Below are 12,946 nucleotides of genomic sequence, written 5' to 3' on the forward strand. Positions count from 1 at the left end.
ATCCCAGAATAACTCTGAAGTATCTATTATTATTATTATTTTATTGCCAAACTCCAAGCCTCTGGGAACAATTCAAAAGGCATAGCAACGTGGAAAGAAAAGTCAGGCTCCTCCTTCTTCCTTTGATGCCCCCTCTCTGGAGCCAGGCTGCACTCCTGGTTGGCAGTTTGGTGGGCTGTCCTCTGCTGCCTGCTTCTTTGGGGTGAAATCTCAAAGTAAAGGCTGATGAAGAGAGAAGGAGATCCAGGAGGGGAAACTCATATCATATTGCAAAGTGTGTAATCTAGGCTTTTTAACGTTTTCTCTCCTAGATTTTTAAAAGGTTTTTTAAAAGGTTTTTTCTGCCTAATTTGTTAAAAAAACTGACTTACCCCTTTGCCTGTGACACAGAGACAGTAAAATAAAATCTGTGGTTGAAGGTAAGGCTCCATAGTGTCTCATTTCCAAGGATATGAGGAAGAGGCAGGATCAAAGGCTTTTCACATAAATACATATGCAAGGCAATAGGTAAAGGCTTTAGAGTCAAATGGGGATGTGAGTCCTGGCTCTGTGCTTCATGGCAGGGTGGTTAGCTTGAGCAAGTAACTCAACTTCTTAGTACACCAGTTTTCTCAACTGTGAAAAGGGGGATAATAGTGTGCACTGTTCTGCACTGTTTTTTTGTTTTGTTTTGTTTTGTTTTTGAGACGGAGTCTCACTCTGTCGCCCAGGCTGGAGGGCAATAACGGCACGCGATCTTGGTTCACTGCAACCTCCGCCTCCTGGGTTCAAGCAATTCTCCTGCTTCAGCCTCCCGAGTAGCTGGGATTACAGGTGCAGTGTGCACTGCTCCTTATTTCTATGGACCTTTATTTCTATGGACCTATCTAAATTGAGCCCCCACCCTTCAAATAATGTGACAGTCATTAATACTCCAGGCACATGATAGGATTGCACTTCGTGGCCCCCTTTGAAGTTAGGTATGGCCATGTAACAGTTCTAGCCAATAAATTGTGAGAAATAACATGTATCATTTACTGGTGGAATTTAATTGCCATTATGAGACTCTCCAGAGCTCTCTTTCCTCTGGCACACGGATCAACAATATTTTAGATGTTTGTTACTCCATCACCCCCAGATGCCTGAGTGACCACAGTGAACAGTCTCCTGCCAGCCTGTGATTGACTTACAACATGAGCAGGAAATAAAACTTTGATTTAAGCTGCTTTAAACTATCATTTACAGTTCTTGATTATTTTATTTCATTTTATTTATTTATTTATTTATTTATTTATTTATTTTTGAGAAGGAGTCTGGCTCTGTCGCCCAGGCTGGAGTGCAGTGGCGCAATCTCGACTCACTGCAAGCACCGCCTCCCAGGTTCACACCATTCTCCTGCCTCAGCATCCCGAGTAGCTGGGATTACAGGTGCCCGCCACCACGCCCAGCTAATTTTTTTGTATTTTTAGTAGAGACAGGGTTTCACCATGTTAGCCAGGATGGTCTCGATCTCCTGACCTTGTGATCTGCCCACCTCAGCCTCTCAAAGTGCTGGGATTACAGGCGTGAGCCACCGCGCCCAGCCAGTTCTTGATTATTTTAAAAGAGCCTAACCTATCCCCAAAGATGCCAGTAGTAAATCAATAAATGCAATTACCTGAAGAGGACTTTAAAAGTCCTTGAAAAACTTTGTTTTATGCATCACCTTATTAATTCACCCCACCAGCATTTACCAGGCAATAAGTATCGGCCAGGCACTTTGCTAGACTCTGTGGGGGTAGACACAGGAGTGCAGTCTCTGCTGTCAGGACCCTTCTGTCGAGTACACAAGGCCTCATCCTTAGACACACTCTTCAACCATACTCCCAACCAGTGCATGCATCTGGTAGAAATGGCTTTATCTGTTTTTACCTTACAGGCTGTCCTTGGAAAATGGAAGAAGGCTCGAAGTACAGGTTTAAGACACTAAAGCCGATCTGACAGATCCTTCATCCCCTCACCAACACATCATGACATCATGTTTATTTTTTTTCTGCCTTCATACCTCTGCTTCATCTGGACTCTCTGCATCTTCAAATTCCATGTCTTCCATGAAGTATTTCCTGTTGAATTCCTCCTCCTCTAAAAACCCTAGAATTTTACCCCTTATTGAATACATCCTGCCATCAGTAGCATCGTAGAGAAAGAGCAAACTCTGGAGCCAGACAGTCCTAGGCTTAAGTCCTAGCTTTGCCCCTTCCTAAATGAGAAGGCTGGAGACCATGCTTTGGTTGAATGCTTATTATATACTGGACACTCTTAAGCCACATCATATAAATTTAATTATCACACTTGCCCTTCAAGAATGATTTCATATATATATATCTAGATATATTTTACCTCTCTCAGCTTGGTCAGCCTCCAAAAATATATCTAGATATGCCCGGAGATTTCAGCCTGGCTTTACTCCAAAAATATCATATATAATATATATAATATATATAAATATTTATATATAATATATATAAATATATAAATATTTATATAATATATATAAATATATATAAATATTTATATATAATATATAAAATATATATAAATATTTATATATCTAGATATCTAGATAGATATATATATATATCTAGGATATTTAGATACTGGAGAGTAAGCCAAGCTGAGAGGTGAAACAAAATATGGACTCACACTCCACATTCATTTTAACATTTCAGCTCTTTTATATAAATAATTTTTCAGTTTGTTATACCTTATTTGCTTGCTTGCTTTTTAAAAAAAAATTTGTGAAGGTTTGTATTTTTGTTCTAATCATTTCCTTTTTTTTTTTTTCGAGACGGAGTCTCACTCTGTCGCCCAGGCTGGAGTGCAGTGGCCCGATCTCAGCTCACTGCAAGCTCCGCCTCCCGGGTTCACACCATTCTCCTGCCTCAGCCTCCCGAGTAGCTGGGACTACAGGCGCCCGCCGCCTCGCCCGGCTAGTTTTTTGTATTTTTTAGCAGAGACGGGGTTTCACCGGGTTAGCCAGGATGGTCTCGATCTCCTCATCTCGTGATCCGCCCGTCTCGGCCTCCCAAAGTGCTGGGATTACAGGCTTGAGCCACCGCGCCCGGCCTTTTTTTTTTTCTTTTCTGAGACGGAGTCTTGCTGTGTCACCCAGGCTGGAGTGCAGTGGCTCCATCTCAGCTCAATTGCGACCTCTGCCTCCTGGGTTCAAGCGATTCTCCTGCCTCAGCCTCCCAAGTAGCTGGGATTACAGGTACACACCACCATACCTGGCTAATTTTTGTATTTTTAGTAGGGACGGGGTTTCACCATATTGGCCAGGCTAGTCTTGAACTCCTGACCTCAGGTGATCTGCCCGCCTTGGCCTCCCAAAGTGCTGGTATTACAGGTGTGAGCCACTGCACCCAGCCTCATTTCCTATCTATAACATCTTTTATCCCCTCTGTTTGGGAGAGAGGTAATGATTGTCTACTGTTTTCCTCTTATGAACAACATAGACATTATTTAGTAACTTCTACCTCCTCCCCTTCTTCTCCTCCAGCAGGTGATTTGAAGCAAAGTTCTTTTGCTATATCTATAAGGCAACCAGCAGGCTTATTCTGCTTTAAACATGCTCTCCCCATTCTCCTTCTTCTTTTTTTAGTTATACTGTAGATTCTTTTAAGGGCACATAACCATTATAAACTCTATTTTCTCCCTCATAAGCATTATTTACTCTTAGTTCTACAGGTGAACACATATTTAGTGCTCACCACCTGCTATTTCAATGTCTTACCAGTCATTTTGGTTGTCTGAAGTACGTTCTCTAGAAGATACCTCAGAAAGGTCTCATGGGAATATTCCCTGTGTTCTTCCACGTTCATAACGTCTTGTCTGTGGCCAGTTTGGTTAGATATAAAACCCTTAGCTCATATTTTCTTTCTTTGGGTATCTTAGATATGTTACCACTGTCTTTGGACATAAATCAGTGTCACCAACTATGTCTCAGTGTTGATCTTCTGTGTTGATCTCCCCAGGTATGAGTGTGCCTGTTTTATATGTAGTCTTTTATTCCAGAAAATTTTAATTACAGTTTTTTTAAAGTGTATTCTTCTCCATTGCTTTTGTTTTTTCTTTGGACATCTATAATAAATCTTTAGATCTTCTCTGCCTATCTTCCATATTGGTCACTTTTTCTTTCTTTCTTTTTTTTTTTTTTTTTTTGAGATGGAGTCCTGATCTGTAGCCTAGGCTGGAGTGCAGTGGTGCGATCTCAGCTCGCTGCAACCTCTGTCTCCCGGGTACAAGTTATTCTCCTGCCTCAGCCCCCCACGTAGCTGGGATTACAGGCGCCCGCCACCACACCTAGCTAATTTTTGTATTTTTAGTAGAGACAGGTTTTCGCCATGTTGGCCAGGCTGGTCTTGAACTCCTGACCTCAGGTGATCCACCCGCCTCAGTCACCCAAAGTGCTGGGATTACAGGTGTGAGTCACTGCGCCTGGCCCATATTGGTCGCTTTTTCTTAAGTTCTTTGATTTCTCTTTATTCATTCTGGAATTTAATCTGTTTTCCTCCTTTTTCACTTTGTATTCCCTAAAGCATTATCTATTGTGCTTATTCACTCTAATATCCCTTCTATTATAATTCAGCCTTCATTTGTGAAATGAGTTTTCTCTTTTCTTTCCAATTCTTTCCTGAGTACTATTACCTAATTTCTGCCTTATAATTCTGATTAGTGATTTTCTTTCATATCCTGTACCATTTTCTTATTTTAGCTCATTTTAAAACATTAAGTTATGGCTTTTATCTGGTTTTGTGGGCATGACTGTCTGGAATGCTTTCATTACCATTAGGGATGTTATTCTGCTCCTTGTTCTCATTTTTCACACAATAACTTCATTACAAGATTTGACTGTGATCCTTTCTGTTACTCTTTCTTACGTGAAATTAGTTTTCCTGAACATTTAGGAGGAAGAGGTGAGGCAGAATAGCTTCTCTAAATTCAAGGCTTTACAGCTTCCTTTTCTGTTTTCATGACATGTTCAAAAATGCAGCTTCATCTTTCTGACATTGCTCTGTTCCCCTCCCCGACTCTCATCTGGACTTCTCTTTCCTTTGCCCCAAATATCACTGGCCTGCTCTGTTTGCGTTTTGCTTTCTGGTGCCTGGTTGCTCCAGCTTCTTCAGACCTTGCTGCGGATCCCTTGCATGCATGTGCTGCACACTGGGTATTACGAAACTCCAGTTCCAGCTGCTGTTCTCCTATTAGCCCATTACACTTTCCAGGGAGTACCTATAGGCTGTTTTGGAGTGCTCTTATTTTCCAATTTCGCAGACACTCTGTTGCTTTCCTGTGCTTCTTTCTATAAAAATGCTGATACCGTGTAAGTCTTGGCACTGCCAGAAGATTCTCTCTGCTTGAATTTTTGTGTTTGTGCGGATACCTTTTCACCTTTTGTTGTAGATGCCGATTTGTTTTTGATTTTGCTATCCCAGATGCCCTGTTTTTATGAGAGAATTCAGAGAGCTTCAAAAAGTATACTAGTGCCACTGCCAATTTCCCAAAAATCATTTCTCTCAATTCTTTGTATGATACCAACCAATTAAATCAACCTGATAATGGACAAACCACCATCAACTTTTGTAAAAGTAGGAGCTCCAAGATGTACTAGTTATCTGTCTAAAACCCATTCTCTCTTCCTTCCTTACCAACAGCATTCTGGTTCATTCAGGGTGACAGTGTGCCCAGCTAAAGAGCATTTCCCAGCCTCCCTTGTAGCTAGGGGTAACCATGGGATACAGTTCTAACCAATAAGACATGACCTTTTTCTCTGGAGAAAGCTCATTACAAGGCAGGCCAACTCCACTGGCCAACCCTCTTTTACCCTTTCCCTTCCTGCTGCCTGTCGAGATCTGAGTTGAGCTGGAAACAGCTGAGCTGCCAAGACTTGGAGTAGAGTTAAGACAAGTGAAAATGAAGTAACAGCAAGCCTTTCATCACTTACTGTGATGGTATAAGCAAGAGGCTAACCAGGAGAAAGCACTGGCTCCCCTAATGTTCCATTTCCCACCATGGACCAGTGCCAGGCAACGGTCAAGTGGATCAGCGCAAACGTGGGGATGGTCTCACTGCCAACTGATCCCTAAACAAAAGGCTCCTGCCATTTCACAGGCCTGGGGGCTGAGAGGAGGAAGAGGGGGAAGAGCTAGGAGTAGGAAAGTACTGAGCCTTGGGAGTGAAAAAAATATCTTCAAGTTCCCCGGTCCCCTACAGATAAATCGGTCTCTGCAGAGGCACCTGAAAAAGGCTACGGCTAGGAGGCATCCAAATGGAGGACCCTGGGCATGAAACGCAAATATGCATAAAAGTATCCTTGACTGTAGTCCCTTCAGAGACACGTGGCACTCACTGGGCACCCAGTCTGGTGTGGGCAGGCAGCTTTTCCCAAGAGGCCTGTTGGGTAAGGCTCTTGTCAGGCCTGAAAGATCAGGCACAGACTTTTGGCCTAGAGCCACATACCATACCACCTACTCTTTGCTGGAGGTAAGACAGGCATCTTGGGAGTAGATGACAAATTCATGCTAAGGACTGCTGGGCAGAAGAAAAATAAAAAGAGATGGCATCATGGAGCAGCCATGTTAACCTCAGACTATCTCTAAATTTCTATTTACATAGGAAAGACAAAATGGTAAATTTATTTAAGCTACTGCTTCTCAGGGTTCTTTTACAGCTGAATGTAATTTGTAAGAGCTGCATGGAGGTCCCAAGGGCAGTGGCTCCCAAATGGTGGTGCTGGTTGGTTCATGAAACTTTCACTGGTCTTGGCTAGGCGAGAAAAAATTAACAGTTTTTCATAAAGCTAAACTTATCAAGTTTTTAGTGATATTGCCCTTCCAGATTATTTGATATTATAACGTCCTTTCTTCTATAAAGATAATGGTGCTGACAATGCTGTGTCTAAAATCCTTACTCAAAAATTAAATCCTGGCCACTTTATTATAGAATCTCTAAACATATTTTTGGAAAAATTGATCAGTGATACCAACTTAAAAGTACTTAGGAGCTTGTAGTCCTAGCAACTTGGGAAGCTGAGGTGGGAGGATCCCTTGAGCCCAGGGGTTTGAGCCCATGGACTATGATGGCTCCACTGCACTCCAGCGTAAGAGACAGAGCAAGACAAAAAAAAAAGAAAAAAAAAACCTAGAAGACTCAAGCGGGGGGACACAAAACAGCTGTCTTCAAATATCTGAAGGGAATAAGGCTCAGACTTGTTTTGTTAGGCCCAAGGGCAGAGCTAAGACCACCCAGTGATGGCTGCAGAGGCACTTCTGACAGAACAGGCCACTGAAGGAGGAAACGTTGCCTGGAGAAAGCCGGACGCCGGCAGCCACTGAGCAGTGATCACTGGACTGTGAGATCCAGAACAGGGAGCTTGTCTGTTCTGTTCACTGTTCTAGCCTCAGTACCTACAATACTACCCAGCACAGAGTAGGTGCTCAGAATATATTCAGCATCTGATGGGAGGTTTGCCAAGGTGATGTTAAGCTCCTTATAGCCTAATTTGTGTGTCTTCCTTTACCTGCATGGTCAACCTTTTAAGTCCAAATGTGTCTTTGTAGCTATCTCAGAAATACATAGGGAACTCTGTCTGGAAGAGCATGATATGGTTTGGCTCTGTGTCCCCACCCAAATCTCATCTTGAATTGTACTCCCATAATTTCCACATGTTGTGGTAGGGACCTGGTGAGAAATAATTTGAATCATGGGGGTGGTTTCCCCCATACTCTTCTCATGATAGTGAGTAAGTCTCACGAGATCTGATGGTTTTATCAGGATTTCCGCTTTTGCATCCTCCTCATTTTCTCTTGCCACCACCATGTAAGAAGTGCCTTTTGCCTCCTGCCATGATCCTGAGGCCTCCACAGCCATGTGGAACTGTAAGTCCAATTAAACCTCTTTTTCTTCCCAGTCTTGGGTATGTCTTTATCAGCAGCATGCAAACAGACTAATACAGAGAACAACAGAAACAGTAGGGGATCAGCAATCCTGACCATCAGAAGCTCAGCCTCCCAGATCATAGGCATTTTGAACAAAAAGTATGTTAAAGCTATCTTTGCAGTGTCACTGGTTTCTCTCTTTAATGCACACTAGCCAAGAAGTCAAAGTGCCAGATACTCAAAGTGCCCTAAGAGAATTTTCTGAAATTTGTCAAAATGGGATGTAAATGAGCTTTTTTTTTTTTTTTTAAAGAAAAGGTGTCACTTTGTCACCTAGGTGGGAGGGGCTCACTGCAGCCTCAACCTCTGGGCTCAGCTTCTTGAGGATGCTTAACATCACCTTGGCAAACCTCCCACCTTAGCCTCTCGAGTAGCTGGGACTACAGGCATGCGCCACTATGCCCAGCTAACTTTTTGTATTTTTTTTTTGGTAGAGACTGGGTTTCACCATGTTGCCCAGGCTGGTCTCAACTCTTGGGCTCAAGCAATCTACCCACCTTAGCCTCCCAAAGTGCTGGGATTACAGGCGTGAGCCACAACTTCTGGCCAAATGTGTTCTTTAAAACTGATACTCCATTCTTACAGGAGGAAACATTCAGATGTCCCGTTTTAACCCACACATCATAACACCGAGCACATTCAATCCGATTCCCAGCAGCCTCCAGTACAGACAACCCATCAAGGAAAAATTTAAGGTCAAAGTCACAAAATGCAGTCACAGACATCATGTGAGGTATTTATTTTGCAACCATTCAGTTCAGCTGTCCAGTATCAGGTTACCAAAGACAAATTTTCAAGCTCCCGGTTAATCTCCACCAAAGTTTCTACTGTTCGGTTACTTCAGGATGGCTAGCATTTGGAGAGAAGAGGATCCCCCAGGTAGTCTGTACATAATTCAGAGAGAGGACATCAGAATTTAGCATGGGTCTGTTTTGGGTATTAAGGTACCACAGTGAAGCATGTCATTTGACTGTGGGTGGCAAAGGGACGACACTGAGCATGCCTAACCCATTCCCCAGCATTTCAGTCCAATCAGCGCATGCTCACAATGACCATCCATGTGTGAAAAAGAAGAGCTGAAAGACACATGTGCTGAGCAACATTTAATTTCTGCTTGTTAAATGGGTGATTAGGCACCAGTATGGCCCCATCCAGACACTGGGAGTTTGTGCCACTCTATCAGTTCTGCTGGCTCTGCTCATTCTGCTTTCCTGCAGTGGATGCCACTTCCCAAAGAACCATGCTCCAAAAAACAAAAGAGAACTGAAAAACAAAACGGGACACTTTCAAGATAAAGAACCCCCACAAAAGGAAAGAGCCACATTGTAGAAAAGGATATTCATGTATGTTTAGAGGTATAACTCCAACACCAGAGCAGTCTGCTGCCACCAATTCCCCAAATCTTGAGCCTTGAGTCTGATTTTGATGCTCAAAGTAGAGCTTACTGTTGGAAGAAAGATGATGCTTTAAAAAGTTTTCTTCTATTTCCTTGGAAACCCAGTGACTCTCTCCAAGCCAGATCCCAAAGCTACCTTTGCCCATCCTTCTCTCTCTCTCTTCTCCATGACAGCACTGTGTTAAGCACTAGAGGAGAAAAGGTAAGAGTGGATATGGAGGGACTTAAAGATCTGGGACCTGGAAAACCATGGTAGTTGAAATGGAAAGTTATACAGGAGATAATGGCAGGATATGAGGCAGGTCAAATAAATCAGGGATAGATTGTGGCAATACAGGGGTTTCAAGTTTGTTCTTTGGGCAATAGGGGACCAAAAAAAAGTTTCTAAGTAGGGAAGTGACATAGTTAAAGGCGTGGTCAGAATTATAAATTTTCAAAGACCCCTGTGGCTGTGTATAGGATGAACTGGAAGGAGAAAAAGAAAAGAAGTAGAGAAAGCCATCATGTTACTGCTACAGTTCAAATACGAAATGATCGGTCCTGAAGGCTAGGTATGGTAACGACAGGACAGAGACGAGAAATACTTCAGAGGTAGAAAAGACAAGTCTTGCTGACTGATACTATGTGGAAGGTGAGTGGGGGAAATCTACAATCTACTTTGATGCTGAGGTTTCTATCTTGGGTGACTGGATGGATTTCTTAATTAATCCAACAAATATTGAGGACCCATGTGCCAGGTACTGGGTATGGTGATGAACAAGACAGACACGGTCCCAACTGTCGAGGAACCAGTCTACCAAGAGAAGCAACAGGGCAGGCAAACAAATATAGAAAATATTATTTATTTAATTACAATTTTTTTTTTTTTTTTTGAGACAGAGTCTCGCTCTGTTGCCCAGGTTGGAGGGCAGTGGCGTGATCTCGGCTCACTGCAAGCTCCACCTCCCGGGTTCACGCCATTCTCCTGCCTCAGCCTCTTGAGTAGCTGGGACGACAGGCACCTGCCACCACGCCTGGCTAATTTTTTGTATTTTTAGTAGAGATGAGGTTTCACTGTGTTAGCCAGGATGGTCTCGATCTCCTGACCTCATGATCCGCCGCCTCAGCCTCCCAAAGTGCTGGGATTACAGGCGTGAGCCACCATGCCCGGCCTTAATTACAATCTTAACTTGCCAGGCGAGGGTGTAATAAAGAATCTAACCTGCTCTGCAGTCAGGGACAATATAAATGATGGTGCCATTCCCTGAGACAGAAAAACATGAGGAGGATCTGGTTGTAGTGGGGGATGAGTACAGCTTGGAATGTAATGAATTAGAGGCAACTGTTGGAATACCTAGCTGGGGATTTGCAAGAGACAGAAACTTGGAAAGAGGGGCCAGAGAGAGAGTTAAATCCAGGGGAGACTAAGGAGTATGTTGGAGAATAAGTTCCTAATGCATAGCCTTCCACTTGGGAGAATGAGCTAGGCCTTCCTGGAGACATCAACAGGGCAATACCACATTCAGATGTCAGCGTTTGATGATACCACGAAGGTGAGGCTGAGGCAAGGGCTATCTGCCCAAGTCTACCGGCTCAAGAAAAGAGAAACATTGCTAACGAAATATCTGTAAAAAGTGGCTGGAGAAGGTCAGACACTGTAATTTGCAGGCGTGAAAGAACCTAAAGCCCTGATCAGCCTTTTAGTAACCATCAACTTGGGTTCTGAAATGCTAAGTAACGGCAGGGACAAACGGGCCCACAGAGCAAGCACTCAAGATTTTATTTGCATAGATATGTACTCTGTTTTTCTCTCATCTTTCTGGCTGTCTATTCCAAATTAATGTCAAAACTAGGGAAGAATTTGAAGACTAGAAAATTCCCTTCTCAGGCGGGCATGGGGACTCATGCCTGTAATCCCAGCACTTTGGGAGGCCGAGGCAGGCAGATCACTTGAGGCCAGGAGTTAGAGGCCAGCCTGGCCAACATGGCAAAATGCCATCTCTACCAAAAATACAAAAAAATTAGCCAGGCATGATGATGCATTCCTGTAATCCCAGCTACTCGGGAGGCTGAGGTATGAGAATCACTTGAACCTGGGAGGTGGAGGTTGCAGTGAGCCGAGAATGCACCACTGTCCTCCAGCTTGGGCAACAGAGTGAGACTGTCTGAAAAAAAGAAAAGAAAAAAGAAATTTCCTTCTCCTGCTGCCAACTTTTAATGGGGGGCCGGAAGCAAAGATGTTGGGAATTCTTGGCACTTAGGCCAGAGGGAGAAAAGTAAGACGCTATTGTCCTTTGTGCCAAACTTGGTCCCCAGTGTCACCATCAGCCAGCACTTCCTTATCTCTTGAAGATTGCCTCTACCACCTCTTGGCCTAAGACCTGACTCTTGACCACTTTTGGCTCCCATCTTGGGTGGCTACACTATGGCATGGGCATTCTCTGTCCCTTTCCTCGGCTCAGCCCTGCAGCCAAGCCTTCCAATGTCACCACTGTCTGATCTGGGATGTTCCAAACAGAAGTTCCTATAATCATGATTCTCTCTTCAATGTAAAAGGGCCTTCTAGTCTGTGTGGCACATGAGATGTAAAACTGGAGTATAGAATCTGGGAGGGTAAGGACCGATCTCCATCGTTCACCAGCACACAGTAGAATTTCAATGAATGAACAAGTAAAGATTTCCCAAGTAACCTGCCACATAAACCCAGGAAAGTTTTGATGCTATATGATAGGCCTAACAACTTGTTCAAATGAAGCTTTCTCCGAGTGTCTGCTGGGTGCTAGGGGGCTATATTGGTAAATAAAGTTCTGCCCTCAAGGAACTCTCAGTCTATGAAGTTACAGTGAATAAGCAAACTGCCATAATAAAAGAACATACGAGAGCTGTAGAAGAGCACAGAAAAGAAAATAAGTAATACTACCTGGAGAAGTCAAGAAAAACTTCAGCAAGCAGAGGGTATCTGAATAGAGTCCTGAAAAATAAACAGGAAATTGCCAAGTAGACAAGGCTTGTGAAATGCACACTCTTGACAACGTGAGTGACTGAAAGGATACCAGCATACAAACCCTGTGTATCCAGTCAGGAGGGTTTAATGACACAGGACTCTCCAGAAGCCCTCTCTGCATCATTAATTAAAGCCCTGATCACACTGCGATATGATAATCTGCTGATGGCCCTCCTCTGCACAGCCCCACCTGTCAGTGCCCCTCAAAAGCTCGCCCCAATCTGGATGCTGCCCTTCAGATACTCCATCCCTCAAGCCAAAGCAGGGCTTCCCAGGTACAGTTTCCAGGCTCTACCAGGGTCTTGGCTCAGAGAAGACATAGCACTGCCCTCAGGTGAAAAGTTAATGAAGAAGGAAGGATGGAAGCCAGATATTCTTTATATTATTTCAGTAACTTACGTAGGGGTAGCATGCTGATTACAAGTACAGTCCCACACTGCATAATGATGTTTCAGTTGACAACAGACCACATATACAATAGTGGTCCCATAAGATCACATCATATTTTTACTGTACCTTTTCTATGTTTAGATACACAAACACTTACGATTGTGTTACAACTGCCTGCTGTATCCAGTATAGTAACATGCCACACAGGTTTGTAGCCTAGGA

General features: G+C 43.4%; 1 protein-coding gene across 14 annotated transcripts in view; it reads right to left on the reverse strand.

Annotated features, from left to right (window-relative positions):
* Positions 1-60: 60 nt before the first annotated feature.
* Positions 61-12,946, reverse strand: part of YIPF1 (Yip1 domain family member 1) — a 47,598-nt gene continuing 34,712 nt past the window's right edge. For 3 of the 14 annotated variants that reach the window (XR_002523619.2, XR_648359.3, XR_648361.3), the window contains 2 exons: positions 12,251-12,301; positions 8,666-9,218 (listed from right to left, as the gene is read on the reverse strand). The gene's annotated coding sequence lies outside the window, so the exon portion shown is untranslated. The other 11 variants (XM_031668976.1, XM_031668977.1, XM_009208894.3 and 8 more) reach the window with 6 other exon arrangements.

The sequence above is a fragment of the Papio anubis genome, chromosome 1, assembly GCF_008728515.1.
Source record: "Papio anubis isolate 15944 chromosome 1, Panubis1.0, whole genome shotgun sequence".
In the NCBI taxonomy this organism is placed as follows: Eukaryota; Metazoa; Chordata; class Mammalia; order Primates; family Cercopithecidae; genus Papio; species Papio anubis.